General features: G+C 38.5%; 1 protein-coding gene across 1 annotated transcript in view; it reads left to right on the top strand.

Annotated features, from left to right (window-relative positions):
- The window catches only part of MOXD1 (monooxygenase DBH like 1), an 86,804-nt gene that overhangs the window by 33,260 nt on the left and 40,486 nt on the right, over nucleotides 1–13,058 (top strand). The window lies entirely within an intron of this gene.

Here is a 13,058-nt window from a genome sequence, read left to right as displayed (position 1 = left end):
AAATCCAGTTGTAAACTCATCTTTCCAATGACTGCTTATTTCAGGGGCCAGTGAATGAAACTGTTACTGAAATGCGGATCCATATGTTCCAATGAACTCTTAAAGTTGAACAAACAAAATTACATTAATATAACCATGGAAAAAAACTCAGGCAAAACCACTCTGCCACATCAGTCAAATTCCTGCTGAGGTCACACAAATATAACATCTCAATACACATCAGGTGACAGCTGGATCACTGTTGGCTTCTGAGTGTCCTTTGCACCAGGACCCAAGGGAAATTATACCTGGCTAAGTATACTCTAGCTCATAACATATTTAAAAATATAAAAACAAAAACTACCTCTGGCCCGATGAAACATACAAAGACAAAGTTGCTATAAAGCTTCTGATGCACCCTTCATCATTACATCCTCTGCCCCATCCCTCTCTTTCATTTCCCTTCTTATTATGTATGGACTCATTTTAGATGTTAAGATATTTAGGCATGGGCTGTGTCTTCCTCTTTGTTTAATGAGGTGCCTATCACAATTTTGGGTGCTGGAAAAGTTATGAATGATAATAACAATATTCAAATAGTACTAATTACTTTGAAAGAGTAGTATTATCTGAAGCTGACCCTTATTATGTTTCCACTGATGCTGAATAGTACTTTATTCCACTGAAATCAATGGGACTACTTATGGAGCAAGGAGCTACCCTATGCAAGGGTATCAGAATCTGGTCTAATATTAGAGAATGTGAATTTCATGGAATTAATTAACATTAATTAACTTTAACATGCTTTACCACACTACTGAGCCACATACAATTTGCACCCTTTCTCTTTTCTATATGTTACTTCTTTAAGCCTTTGGAGGGCAGGGACCATGGGTAAAATTTTCAAAAGTGTTTGAGTGACTGAGGATAGAGTTTAAGTCCCATGTTCAAGAACCCAAGTGCTTTTGAAAATTATATCCCATGTCTTTATTTTTTACTTGCAACAGTATCTAGTAAATGTTTAGTGTTACAGAAAGATTAGAGATGGGTGAAACTTTTTAAGTGAATAGTTTACTTACCAAAAAATGCTGTTTCAGGACAACTGAAATGGTTCATGAATTCACTTTGATTTGGGAAATAGTTTTGGCTTAGAGAACAGAAAAAATACCATATGCCTAAACAGACTGATCACAGAGAACTGTCAGCAGTCATTCCAGAAAGTTTTTTTTTTTTAAAAAAAGTTTCCCCCCAACAAAAAAGTCAAATATTGTTTAGCAGCAAACAAATAAATTACAGTACTGGTTTTTGGATCTGAAACATAAGAAGTTTATTGCTTCATTATTTTCACAGATTAATTTTGTGTGGTGTGTGTGAGCTGCACTGAAATCTAAGATTCTGTGGTCGTACTGTATGTGTATCACAGCTACCATGCCAGTATGCCTCATGCTTGAGAAAGAAATGACAGGATGGCAAAGTAAGATAACTGAATGAAACATGTATTTTCTTGACCCAAACATTTTATCAGTTTACTCCTCAGGGTTGCATTTTTTACTCTGTTACTGCAATCTGTTATCTTAACAGTCTGAGGACATACCTGAGGGGGAAACAAGTCTTTGTGAGTGCTCATTGTGATGTATGTTTCTTTTGGTTTGAGATGACTTTTAAGTTCTGAAACTCTTCCTAGGTAGTAAGTTCAAACTGGTTAGTTGGAACTAAAAGCAGAAATTTAGGAGTGGACTGGGTGACAGTTGTAATTGTTGTCCACCTGTGCTTATTTTGAAATCTTTGCTGTTACTATTTTGTTTTTGTTTGTTTCTTCTTACCCAATTAAAGTTATTTAGTTTATGGTTGCATGGCTGCTAATTGGGTATATGGAGGTGTAACAGTTATTCAGATTTTTTACTTTAATTATGATGATTTGGGGGGGATTGCATGAATTTAGAATCATTTAATTTAATTATGATAATCTTTGAGGAAATGGGGGGAACAGCATGAATTTAGAAATGCAAAATACAGAGCAGCATTTAGCTGCAACTGCATATTTATTCAAGTGAAAATCCTACAGTTTCAAGCTACAGTACAGTAATCAAGTCTTAATGAGGTATAATAGTGAAATTTAAATAAGTGTCTCTTATTACATTAAGCAGCATGGTCAATCAGCAAACAAATGTCTCCTTTTTAACCATAAACAGGAAATGTCAATGCTCTGAATAACATTTTCCATTCAGACGGTTAGGACATTGTTCCCCACAGTGATGACAGAATTTGTGTTCAGTAACCTTGCTAGATAGTTTAAATTACCCTCAGAAGCAGTTAAACCCAGACTCAACAACAGTTTATAAAATAAATAAACAAACAACACTGTTATTTCAATTCAGGATTATGTTCTTCATTTGAAACTGTCACTGAATACACTCTGCATGCACTAAGAAGGAATCATTCAAGTTTAAATGTCTGGAGTTGTCGTATGGAAAGTTTCCCATCCTCCAAGGGAAATTTACCTAATCTCATCATTTGGCTCTTTCTCCTGCAGGCTGGGCCTTTTCCTATTTAAGCGATCTTTGAATTAAATTGTTGTAAGAAGCAATTTATTTCAGTAACAACAAAATGTAATTGATATTTTCCCCACATCCAGGGTATGGCTAATGTAAGAAAATATTTAATCTGAAAAAATATCAAGATACATAGCGGTGCTCAGTGTCATATATAAATAGGTCTGAGTGGAACTATAACAGTGACTTTGTTATGCCTAGCACTGTTGACTCCAAAAATCACACACTTTTTAAAGATGCCTATATATTTGGTACCTCATAAATTCTGGAACTCTTTCTGGAAGGCAGAGTTCAGAACTGATTAGTTAGAAATAAGGACTGAATTTAACGTGGACTGCATGACAGTGTCACCAAAACATATGCACATGCTTAACTTTGCACACAGTGATTAATCCATTGAACTACTCACAGTGTGTAAAATTAACATGTGTTTTAAGTCTATGCAGAATTCAGACCTATGTAAAAATTCAGTATTGAAGCATGTTTTTCAGCATACCACATGGGACATGGACAGATGCCCTGGCTATTCTGTGAGTTTAATTTCACAGCTTCTGACAAATGCTCTCCACAGGGTGGAGGTGTTTGCAGGGCTACAATGGGGACAGGCGTGTGGTCCCCAAAATCCTTGAATTCCTAGGAACTGCCATGAAAATAGATTTCAGGGGTGAAATCCTGGCCCTATTGAAATCAATGATAAAACTCCCATTGACTTCAGTAGAGTCAGGATTCCACCTCAGCTCTGCAGATCCAGCTACATAGGGCTTCTGCTCATTTGACCTGCTCTGGCTTGCATGGTGCTTTACATATGTGTATAAGAAGGGGAGCTGATCAGAAAATGAGGAAGGGGGTGTTGTGTAGAAAAATTAGACCAAAACAACAAAATACATTTAATCAAAATTTTCAGCAGAAAATGTCAACTTTTTGTCAAAAAACCCCTAAAACATTTCAGTTTTAATTTTCTGAAGACAAATCTAGAACTTTCAAGGGAAGCAGATACTTTCCATCAAAATTATTATTTACTTAAAACCCAATTTTTGGTTGAAAAAAGTTTCAACAAAAATATCTTCAATCAACTCTAATGAGAAAACATGGACCTTACCTTGAGGAGCTTATTATCTAAGTTGGACAGGCAGATCAACAGATAATGAAAAAAATGTTGTTGATATATGAGAAGGTAAAAGTAAACAAGAAAGTAATACTAGATGTCAAAAGCAAGAGGTGAGCAAAACATCTGTACGTCTCTCATTGAAACTGGTGAAAATTAGCCAGAGCTCATTTTCAAAAAGCATTCATGGGTTTGGTGAACCTGATTAGATAAAATAACTATCCTAAACCATCCTGAACACCAACAGTAAGTACACAAAATCTCATGTCACTTTTTCTAATCCAATTTTTCAGACCGTAGAATAGTATTCTGGACACTGAGCTGAACACTATGGGCAGCTGATGGTACCACATTCAAATGACTGTATCTATCCACTGCAGAGCTTTTGTGCAAGGCCATCGCCTTGCTAAGTGCCATTTACCATGGAGAGTACATCCTCCTATAGTGCCTTGCTAGCAGTGGTTCTGGGTATTACATGGTTTAATGAGATGTGGGTGATTTATGCAGCTATGTACTCCATGGAGTAATGGGTCTCTTGTCAATCTTGATGCTGTAGAGGGACTGTTACTCCAGGGAAGTACCTGAATTCATTTTTCTATGCTGAAGCATCGCTGTACACACTTTCACAATGGTGCATGGTTCATGGTTCATAAGACACAGGACACACCTATTCTGTGCAAGTGTGGCAGGGTGCTGGTTGAGAAGTCCTTCATCAGCTCCTGCCACTTCAGCCCCAATCAAGGGGAATGGATTGGGGCTGGGTGAATAGCCCTGTGCTTCCCTGGTAACTGGCTGCATCTGCCAGTCTTATTAGCCCAGAGCTATAAAGGCTGTGAGGAAGCCAAAGAAAGAGGGGAAGGTAAAGAGAAAGGTCAGGTATAGAAGGAGTTGGGAGCCCCTGAGTCCGTTGCTGGCCAAGCCTGTTGTAGGCAAAGTAGCTGTGACACCTGTATATAGTTGTGAACTGGTGGTGGGAAACCTTTAGAGAATAAAGAGCATAGGTGTTGCACCAGACTGAAGTGTCCTTGACTCATTGAGGAGGGAGGAACAGGGGCTGAATACCCGGGGGTGCAGCGTGGACTCCATTACAGCAAAAAGAAAAGCCCCTTTTTGAAGCCTGCATTGTCAAGATCACTTGCTTTAGTGCAGGGAGTGTGGAGGTGCTTCTGCATCTGGCTAACGAATGTGGAGTCCCATGCAAGTCTGGTGCTTTAGGAACACTACTGTGTCCGTGAGGGCGGGGCGGGGGTGTGTGTGGAGAGATACCAGCGAAAGGAGGACACTCAGGCCTAAGAATAGTAAACTACGCTTTATTGAAGGAAGGAAGGAAGAACTTACATTCCAATCTGTGCAGGGAGCCCTTAGGATGCGCAGCAGGGCTGCAGGGGACTCTGGCCGTTCGGGACAGCTGACTAGGAAGGACAGCTGACCAGGGAGTCCTCTGTGGCGCTATATTCTCCGCACTTATCTCGGGGTTACATGGGGTCAACAGCTGGTTATATTCTTACATGTATGATTTATGCTTGTTATACAAACTAACTTGTTTACAAGCAAACATATGCTGAGCTATGCTAAGATATATCTTTTGGCAGGGTCTGTTGGACAAAGTTTGTTGAAACTGCCTGCATCCTCCGCTTACATCCAGTCAGGTACTCAGTCCACCACTTAGCTCCTCGCCAATTGGGCCAGAAGTGACTACAGAAATATGCAATAATGACAACATTTTATCTCAAGAATTTAAAACATCAAAATTAAATGGAAACCAGCTTTTGAATCTGAAGAAATGAATAGACTAGCTTTAGTTTTTGTTGATGTTGTTTTCATGTTCGTGTGAAGACACCACTGGAACAAAAACAAAAACTGATTGACATTTCTTTACACAACAAAGAAATCCAAAACTTGTTTTGCTAAATTTGGTTGACCAGATTTGCTAGTGAGACATTTCTGAGGTGGAGGATGGGATAAAGTTTTCTGGCTTGGATCATTTGGAGAAACAGCCATTAATAACAAGCTACAGCTGTAACTTCAAGGAAGCAAAGCAAACAAAAAGAGACAGAAAATAGTTATAAACAAGGGTAAGCTTTCTTGTGAGATTTCTTCCTAGTAGGAGTCCTGACATCTTGGCACATTAGATCAATTTGAAAATTCATCCTGTTTAATGTTAATCCCATCAGTACCTTGAAGCTGGTTTGCAACAGAGTTGAATCCAAAACCCCTGTTAATAATGCTATGTTAAAAAAAATCAGGATATAGAAAGAAAAACAGTATGGTTGTGTTTGTAATATGTGAGTGGATAATTATGCAAAAAAGAACAAGAATTTATCTGAATAATTATCGGGCCCTGATGAGTAGAAAATCAAAAGGCCAGATTCTGGTCTCAGTTATTCCTTTGTAAACATAGAGTAACTCCATTCATTTTAATTAAGTGACTGTGGATTTGCACAGGTGTGATTGAGGTCAGAATCTGGCCCCAAATTCTAGTTTCATATTACACTGACAGTTCTTTGGAGTTAGTCTTGTGGCCATTGCTAAGAGGATACATTATGATGAAAGATGCTATAAAGAGGTGTAATGGCTCCCTAGTTAAAGAAGTTTGCTACTAGAGGAGGTTTCTAAGGGGTTTGAAGTGAATTATTAATAAACTCTAATAAGAATATAACAGTAGGGATCTATTATCGATCACCTGACCAGGACAGTGATAGTGATGATGAAATGCTAACTATCAAAATAAAAAACTCAATAATAGTAGGGGATTTCAATTATCCCCATATTGCCTGCCTTTCCTGTCACCTCAAGACGAAATGCAGAGACAAAATTTCTCGATGCTTTAAATGACTGCTTCTTGGAGCAGCTGGTACAGGAACCCATAAGGGGAGAGGCGACTCTCAATCTAGTCCTGAGTGGAGCGCAGGATCTGGTCCAAGAGGTAACTATAACAGGACCGCTTGGAAATAGTGACCATAATATAACAACATTTAACATTTCTGTGGTGGGAAGAACACCTCAACAGCCCAACACTGCGGCATTTAATTTCAGAAAGGGGAACTATGCAAAAATGAGGAGGTTAGTTAAACAGAAATTAAAAGGTACAGTGACTAGAGTGAAATCCCTGCAAGCTGCATGGACACTCTTCAAAGACACCATAATAGAGGCTCAACTTAAATGTATACCCCCAAATTAAAAAACACAGTAAAAGAACTAAAAAAGAGCCACCATGGCTTAACAACCATGTAAAAGAAGAAGTGAGAGGTAAAAAGGCATCTTTTAAAAAGTGGAAGTCAGATCCTAGTGAGGCAAATAGAAAGGAGCATAAACACTGCCAAATTAAATGTAATAAGAAAAGCCAAAAAGGAGTTTGAAGAACAGCTAGCCAAAAACTCAAAAGGTGATAACAAAATGTTTTTTAAGTACATCAGAAGCAGGAAGCCTGCTAAACAACCAGTGGGGCCCCTGGACAATTGAGATACAAAAGGAGCACTTAAAGATGATAAAGTCATCGCAGAGAAACTAAATGAATTCTTTGCTTCAGTCTTCACAGCTGAGGATGTTAGGGAGATTCCCAAACCCGAGACGTCTTTTGTAGGTGACAGATCTGAGGAATTGTCACAGATTGAAGTGTCACGAGAAGAGGTTTTGGAATTAATTGACAAACTTAACAGTAACAAGTCACCGGGACCAGATGGCATTCACCCAAGAGTTCTGAAAGAACTCAAATGTGAAATTGCGGAACTATTAACTATGGTTTGTAACCTGTCCTTTAAATCAGATACTGTACCCAGTGACTGGAAGATAGCTAATGTAATGCCAATATTTAAGAAGGGCTCTAGAGGTGATCCTGGCAATTACGTAAGTCTAACGTCAGTACTGGGCAAATTAGTTGAAACAATAGTAAAGAATAAAATTGTCAGATACATAGAAGAACATAAATTGTTGCTCAAAATTCAACATGGTTTCTATAAAGGGAGATCATGTCTTACTAATCTATTAGAGTTCTTTGATGGGGTCAACACACGTGGACAAGGGGGATCCAGTGGACATAGTGTACTTAGATTTCCAGAAAGCCTTTGACAAAGTCCCTCACCAAAGGCTCTTACATAAATTAAGTTGTCATGGGATAAGAGGGAAGATCCTTTCATGGATTGAGAACTGGTTAAAAGACAGGGAACAAAGGGTAGGAATAAATGGTAAATTTTCAGAATGGAGAGGGGTAACTAGTGGTGTTCCCCAAGTGTCAGTCCAAGGACCAATCCTATTCAACTTATTAATAAATGATCTGGAGAAAGGGGTAAACAGTGAAGTGGTGAAGTTTGCAGATGATACTAAACTGCTCAAGATAGTTAAGACCAAAGCAGACTGTGAAGAACTTCAAAAAGATCTCACAAAACTAAATGATTGGGCAACAAAATGGCAAATGAAATTTAATGTGGATAAATGTAAAGTAATGCACACTGGAAAAAATAATCTCAACTATACATACATGATGGGGGCTATACATACATAATGGGGGCTGATTTAGCTACAGCTAATCAGGAGAAAGATCTTGGAGTCATCGTGGATAGTTCTCTGAAGACGTCCACGCAGTGTGCAGCGGCAGTCAAACAAGCAAATGGGATGTTAGGAATCATTAAAAAAGGGATAGAGAATAAAACAGAGAATACCTTATTGCCCTTGTATAAATCTATGGTATGCCCACATCTTGAACATTGCGTACAGATGTGGTCCCCTCATTTCACAAAAGATATGCTGGCAGTAGAAAAGGTTCAGAAAAGGGCAACTAAAATGATTAGGGGTTTGGAACAGGTCCCATATGAGAAGAGATTAAAGAGGCTAGGATTTTTCAGCTTGGAAAAGAGGAGACTAAGGGGGGATATTGTAGAGGTATATTATAAAATCGTGAGTGGTATGGAGAAAGTGAATAAGGAAAAGTTATTTACTTGTTCCCATAATATAAGAACTAGGGGCCACCAAATGAAATGAATGGGTAGCAGGTTTAAAACAAATAAAAGGAAGTTCTTCTTCACTCAGTGCACAGTCAACCTGTGGAACACCTTGCCTGAGGAGGTTGTGAAGGCTAGGACTATAACAGGGTTTAAAAGAGAACTGGATAAGTTCATGGAGGTTAAATCCATTAATGGCTAGTAGCCAGGATGGGTAAGGAATGGTGTCCCTAGCCTCTGTTTGTCAGAGGGTGGAGATGGATGGCAGGAGAGGGATCACTTCATCATGACCTGTTAGGTTCACTCCCTCTGGGGCACCTGGCATTGGCCACTGTCGGTAGACAAGATACTGGGCTGGATGGACTTTTGTTCTGACCCAGGATGGCCATTCTTATGTTCTTATGTTCTTATTAAATCCTGTAACAAAGATGGACTTTTACAAAGTTCAGATGTGTGGCTATGTGAACAATTTAAAAAAACTTCATTTACCCAATCAAGGCAGGTCATGCAGGTCAAACATCATAACCCAACTATTTAGAGTAAATAGAATGCCCTGGGCATTCACTTGAAAGACTTTAATCTTCAAGACTTGATCATCCCACAGAAAAGCTCCCAAGAAAGATATAAGCCTTTTTTTTCCCGCAGTATAAACAAAATTTGCTACAAACCATTATCAAGAAATTTTAGTGAAATGTTGAAAATGTGAGATTCAAAAAAGATACCTTGTGGCATGTAAAGAGCTCATCACTAAAGCATTTTTTGAAGCTTAATAAATGTAATTATACTGATACGTACTGTGTAATTTTCTGAAGATGTATTGATTTACAGTAGTAGCTGGCATAAATCCATCCAGAGCCTTAAACTTCCCATGGTTTATTGTAGAAAAAAATCAGAACAATTGAAAAACCACTGCAATATCAAATAATATTTGTAATGGGTGGTAAAAGGAAGCACTTAATTGTGTATATATACTTACTATTTTATACAAAGTTAACCATTTTTTAAAAATCTCCTTCTTTCATTTGTGTGTGTGTGTGTGGGTGTCCATCCGTTCATCCGGTGGCGGGGGAGATTACATATCCCTCTAAAGAAAGGAATTCCTTCCATTTCAGGTAGTGGGATATAAAACATGTACATGGGTATTAGTGTGGTCGTTCAGAAAAACCTTGTGCCCAAACATGCATGCTACAGGGGGGAGAAGGGGAGAAAGGAAGTGAGCATGAACGAGTGGCAGCAATAAGGAAGTGGCAGTTAATTTTTTTTAATTCTTGTGAAAAGTAGGCGTGATTAAGGACTTTTTAAAATACTTTATACACTCCTAAGGGTTTTAGGCATTTTGATTTGGGGTAAATGTGAGACTCTCATTCCCCAAGCCTCTGGTGGTAGGGTATGTGAAGCAGAAAATTCCTCTGCCTTGGGGGAGAGAACTGACTGACATGCTCTGATAGTACAATATCTCCTGCGGGCCTATTCGTGACGCAGTTTACAGATCAATTCTGACAGCTGCTTCTCACTTGCATTTCAGCAACTGCTAAAATACCACAGATAAACAACTAAAGAATAGGCAAAGTGGGGATGGAAACATTGTAGGTAACTATAAATGAATTCCCCCTCTATCTCGTCTTTCTCTTTCAATAATAATGACTAATGGATGGCCAAATCTTGCTACAAGAATCGGGTAAGAATCAGCAAGGAAAGGTGAAGGAACCAAATAGCCAAGTCGAGTTGTGCCTAAAATGTTACAAATAAATGCCCAGAGTCTCATTTATGCTACAGCCCCTTCACATGGCTCTGGCAGTGCATATGTACCAGGAAGTGGGGCCTAAATGCAATTTTAAGGCTCATTTACAGTCTGAGAGCACAGTAAAAGGACTTTTGTGTAAATGAAAATCAGATCTAAAATTAATTAGTGACATAGGTCTGCAAAGATTGTTTAGTCATCACAGAATATGACTGACTTTTCATAAGTTTTCCCAGGACTTTACTCCTCTACCCAAATTTACTATGACAAATTAAAACCCCTTTTTCCTAAATTATTCCAAAATTTGGGTTTCTCCTTTCTCATATTCACCATAATGAATTAGTAGCCTTCGACACTCATGAGCATAACACTTTTGCTGGAGTAATTGTTTTGTTTCTGTGACCGGTGTTTTGTAAAGGTAGAACTGAACCTAAGTAGCTTAGTTTCAGGTTCTTTGGCTTTTGGATTAAAAGGCATAGAACCAAATTTTAACTTTACACTTTAAAAAGTTCAAACAATTGGGAAATCAGAATTTATAAATTAATTGGTCCAAAGTTTCAAGTGTGTGTGCCTAAAATTAGGCATTATAGTCCATTTTTAGTCATCTAAATAAACATGGCCCCATTTTCAAAGGTGCTGAGCACCAAAGTTAACACTGATGTTCATGGGAGCTGCAAGTACTCAGCAGGCCATTCTTATTTAGTGCCTAATTACGGTTTCAGCTGCCTAACTTTATGTACCTACTATAGCAAAGCACTTAAGCACATGCTTAAACTTCAAACACATGGGACTGTTTACATGCTTACATGCTTTGCTGGATTTGGGGCCCAAATTTGAAAATTTTGGTCATCAGTGTTTATGTCCTATTTCTCCATAACTGACTTTAAATGACATCCACCTCATGCTCATCCTTATTTTTTTATTTATCTAAATTGTAATGAGAAAAGCATATAATTATCATTGCACTGACACTTTTAATAATGTACAGTATATTCATAATTCTGTCTGAGGAGTATAAAACCTCTCACAAAATGCACTGCAGAGACACAACTGAAGGATTTTTAAATGGTTTGTTTTTTAAAGATTTTTTTAAAAAAGCTCAAAGCTGAACCAAAAATATCTATTTGAAATAATGTTATTGTTTAGATAACAAGATGTCAGTGACAGGATGTGGATTTCTAACTTTAGTGATGTCCTATTGCTTTGAAGAGAAATAGTTTTTGAAGTAGTGAGTGTAAGCACAGCAGGTGCTGGGTCCTGCAGCAGCAGGCGGACGTATCACATGTTTGGACAAGTACCTTTATTTTCGTGGCATATACAGAGAAAACATTTCCCATAAGCTTTTCACTGAATCCATTCATAATTTATATAGAGATTCTGAATGCTGGAGGCACCTACTCCTCTGTAACTTCTGAGCCACAGTGGTGTGGGCAGTTTTGGGTTTTTGCACTTCTTGACAGATATGCAGGTACTCTGCATGGAGCTGGGGCCGGGAAACATCAGGTTGAGGTAGAATTCTCATAATATAATCATTTAGTCCTGGAAAGATAATGGGGTGAAAATCTCATCACTGTGGGAAAACTGCTTGCATTACCGTCACTCCTTTTCCAATAAATACATTTTGTATTTGTACAGTGGTTTGGGGAAGTGGCAAAGTGGAGAGAAAAGGGGAAAATAATGCAGAAGATGCTTCCACCCCAGGAAGACTTTAAGGCTTGCCGTCAATAGTAAACGCTCATACACTACCTGAAGATCCGGTGTAAATCAGTATAGTGCCATTGACTTCAATAGAACTGTGCTAATTTACATCAACAGGGGACTTGGCTTTGGTATATGCAGACTCTGTGTGGCCTGGTTTGTATGCATTCATTTCAATAGTTTGAATAAGGGCCAGTGACATACATTTCTGGAGACTGGCTCCAAATATTTTAACAAGACGCTCTGACAAAAAATGTTCTCAGCCAGTTATGAGCCAGCTGTAACAGGGAGGCATATGTTTGCAAGGTGAAATTGCAGGACTTGGGAATGTGTTCACTTGTTTTCCCATTTAAAAAAAAAAGTATTCTCATAACTATTAAAAGGAGACAACACTACTAGGCAAACAAACATATTAAGCACTACATGCCAGAAGTGATTATATTTTTGCCCCTGAAATATATATACAGTATATTGATAGCATGGCACAGGGCTTCTCTTGTGTAATTTGAAAAAGGCTTGGACGGAGTGGGGTGTATACCTTGAAAGGGTAGTGTGGGGGAGGTTCTCTCCCTTTTAATATTTCTGGATAGCCTGACTTTTAGTGGAATCTGGTCTATTCAAAAAGCAAAAAAATTTGCTCTTCAGAAACGTTCATGTTTTCCGCAGGGATGTCATCTCTGAGAGAGATGATTTAATAGCACCCAGATAGAGGAAGAACTCCATTAGACAGCAGTGAAATCACTCTAGCCTTCTCTTAAGTTCAGTGGCAGAATTTTAACCAAGGGCTCCCAGGCACTCCTGAGAACCCTCCAGCACATCACTGTAGCAAACATACTGCAGCATCTATTCTGTGATGGGTGACTTCATGTAAAACATTGTGGGTAACAAATACCATGGTAACTGGAAAGTGTTTGGTTACACGCTGAAAGATGTTGGGTTTATTTCATGGTAATCAGCTTCCAAGACTCTCACTCTAGAAGTATGCAAATTATGGAAGATTCTGTATCAAAACTGACCAGTCATGGGTCTAGTGTTCCATGGATACT

The sequence above is a fragment of the Lepidochelys kempii genome, chromosome 3 (genome assembly GCF_965140265.1).
Source record: "Lepidochelys kempii isolate rLepKem1 chromosome 3, rLepKem1.hap2, whole genome shotgun sequence".
In the NCBI taxonomy this organism is placed as follows: Eukaryota; Metazoa; Chordata; order Testudines; family Cheloniidae; genus Lepidochelys; species Lepidochelys kempii.
The sequence above is the reverse complement of the archived record's forward strand: the minus strand, read 5'-3'. Positions and strand labels throughout refer to the sequence as shown.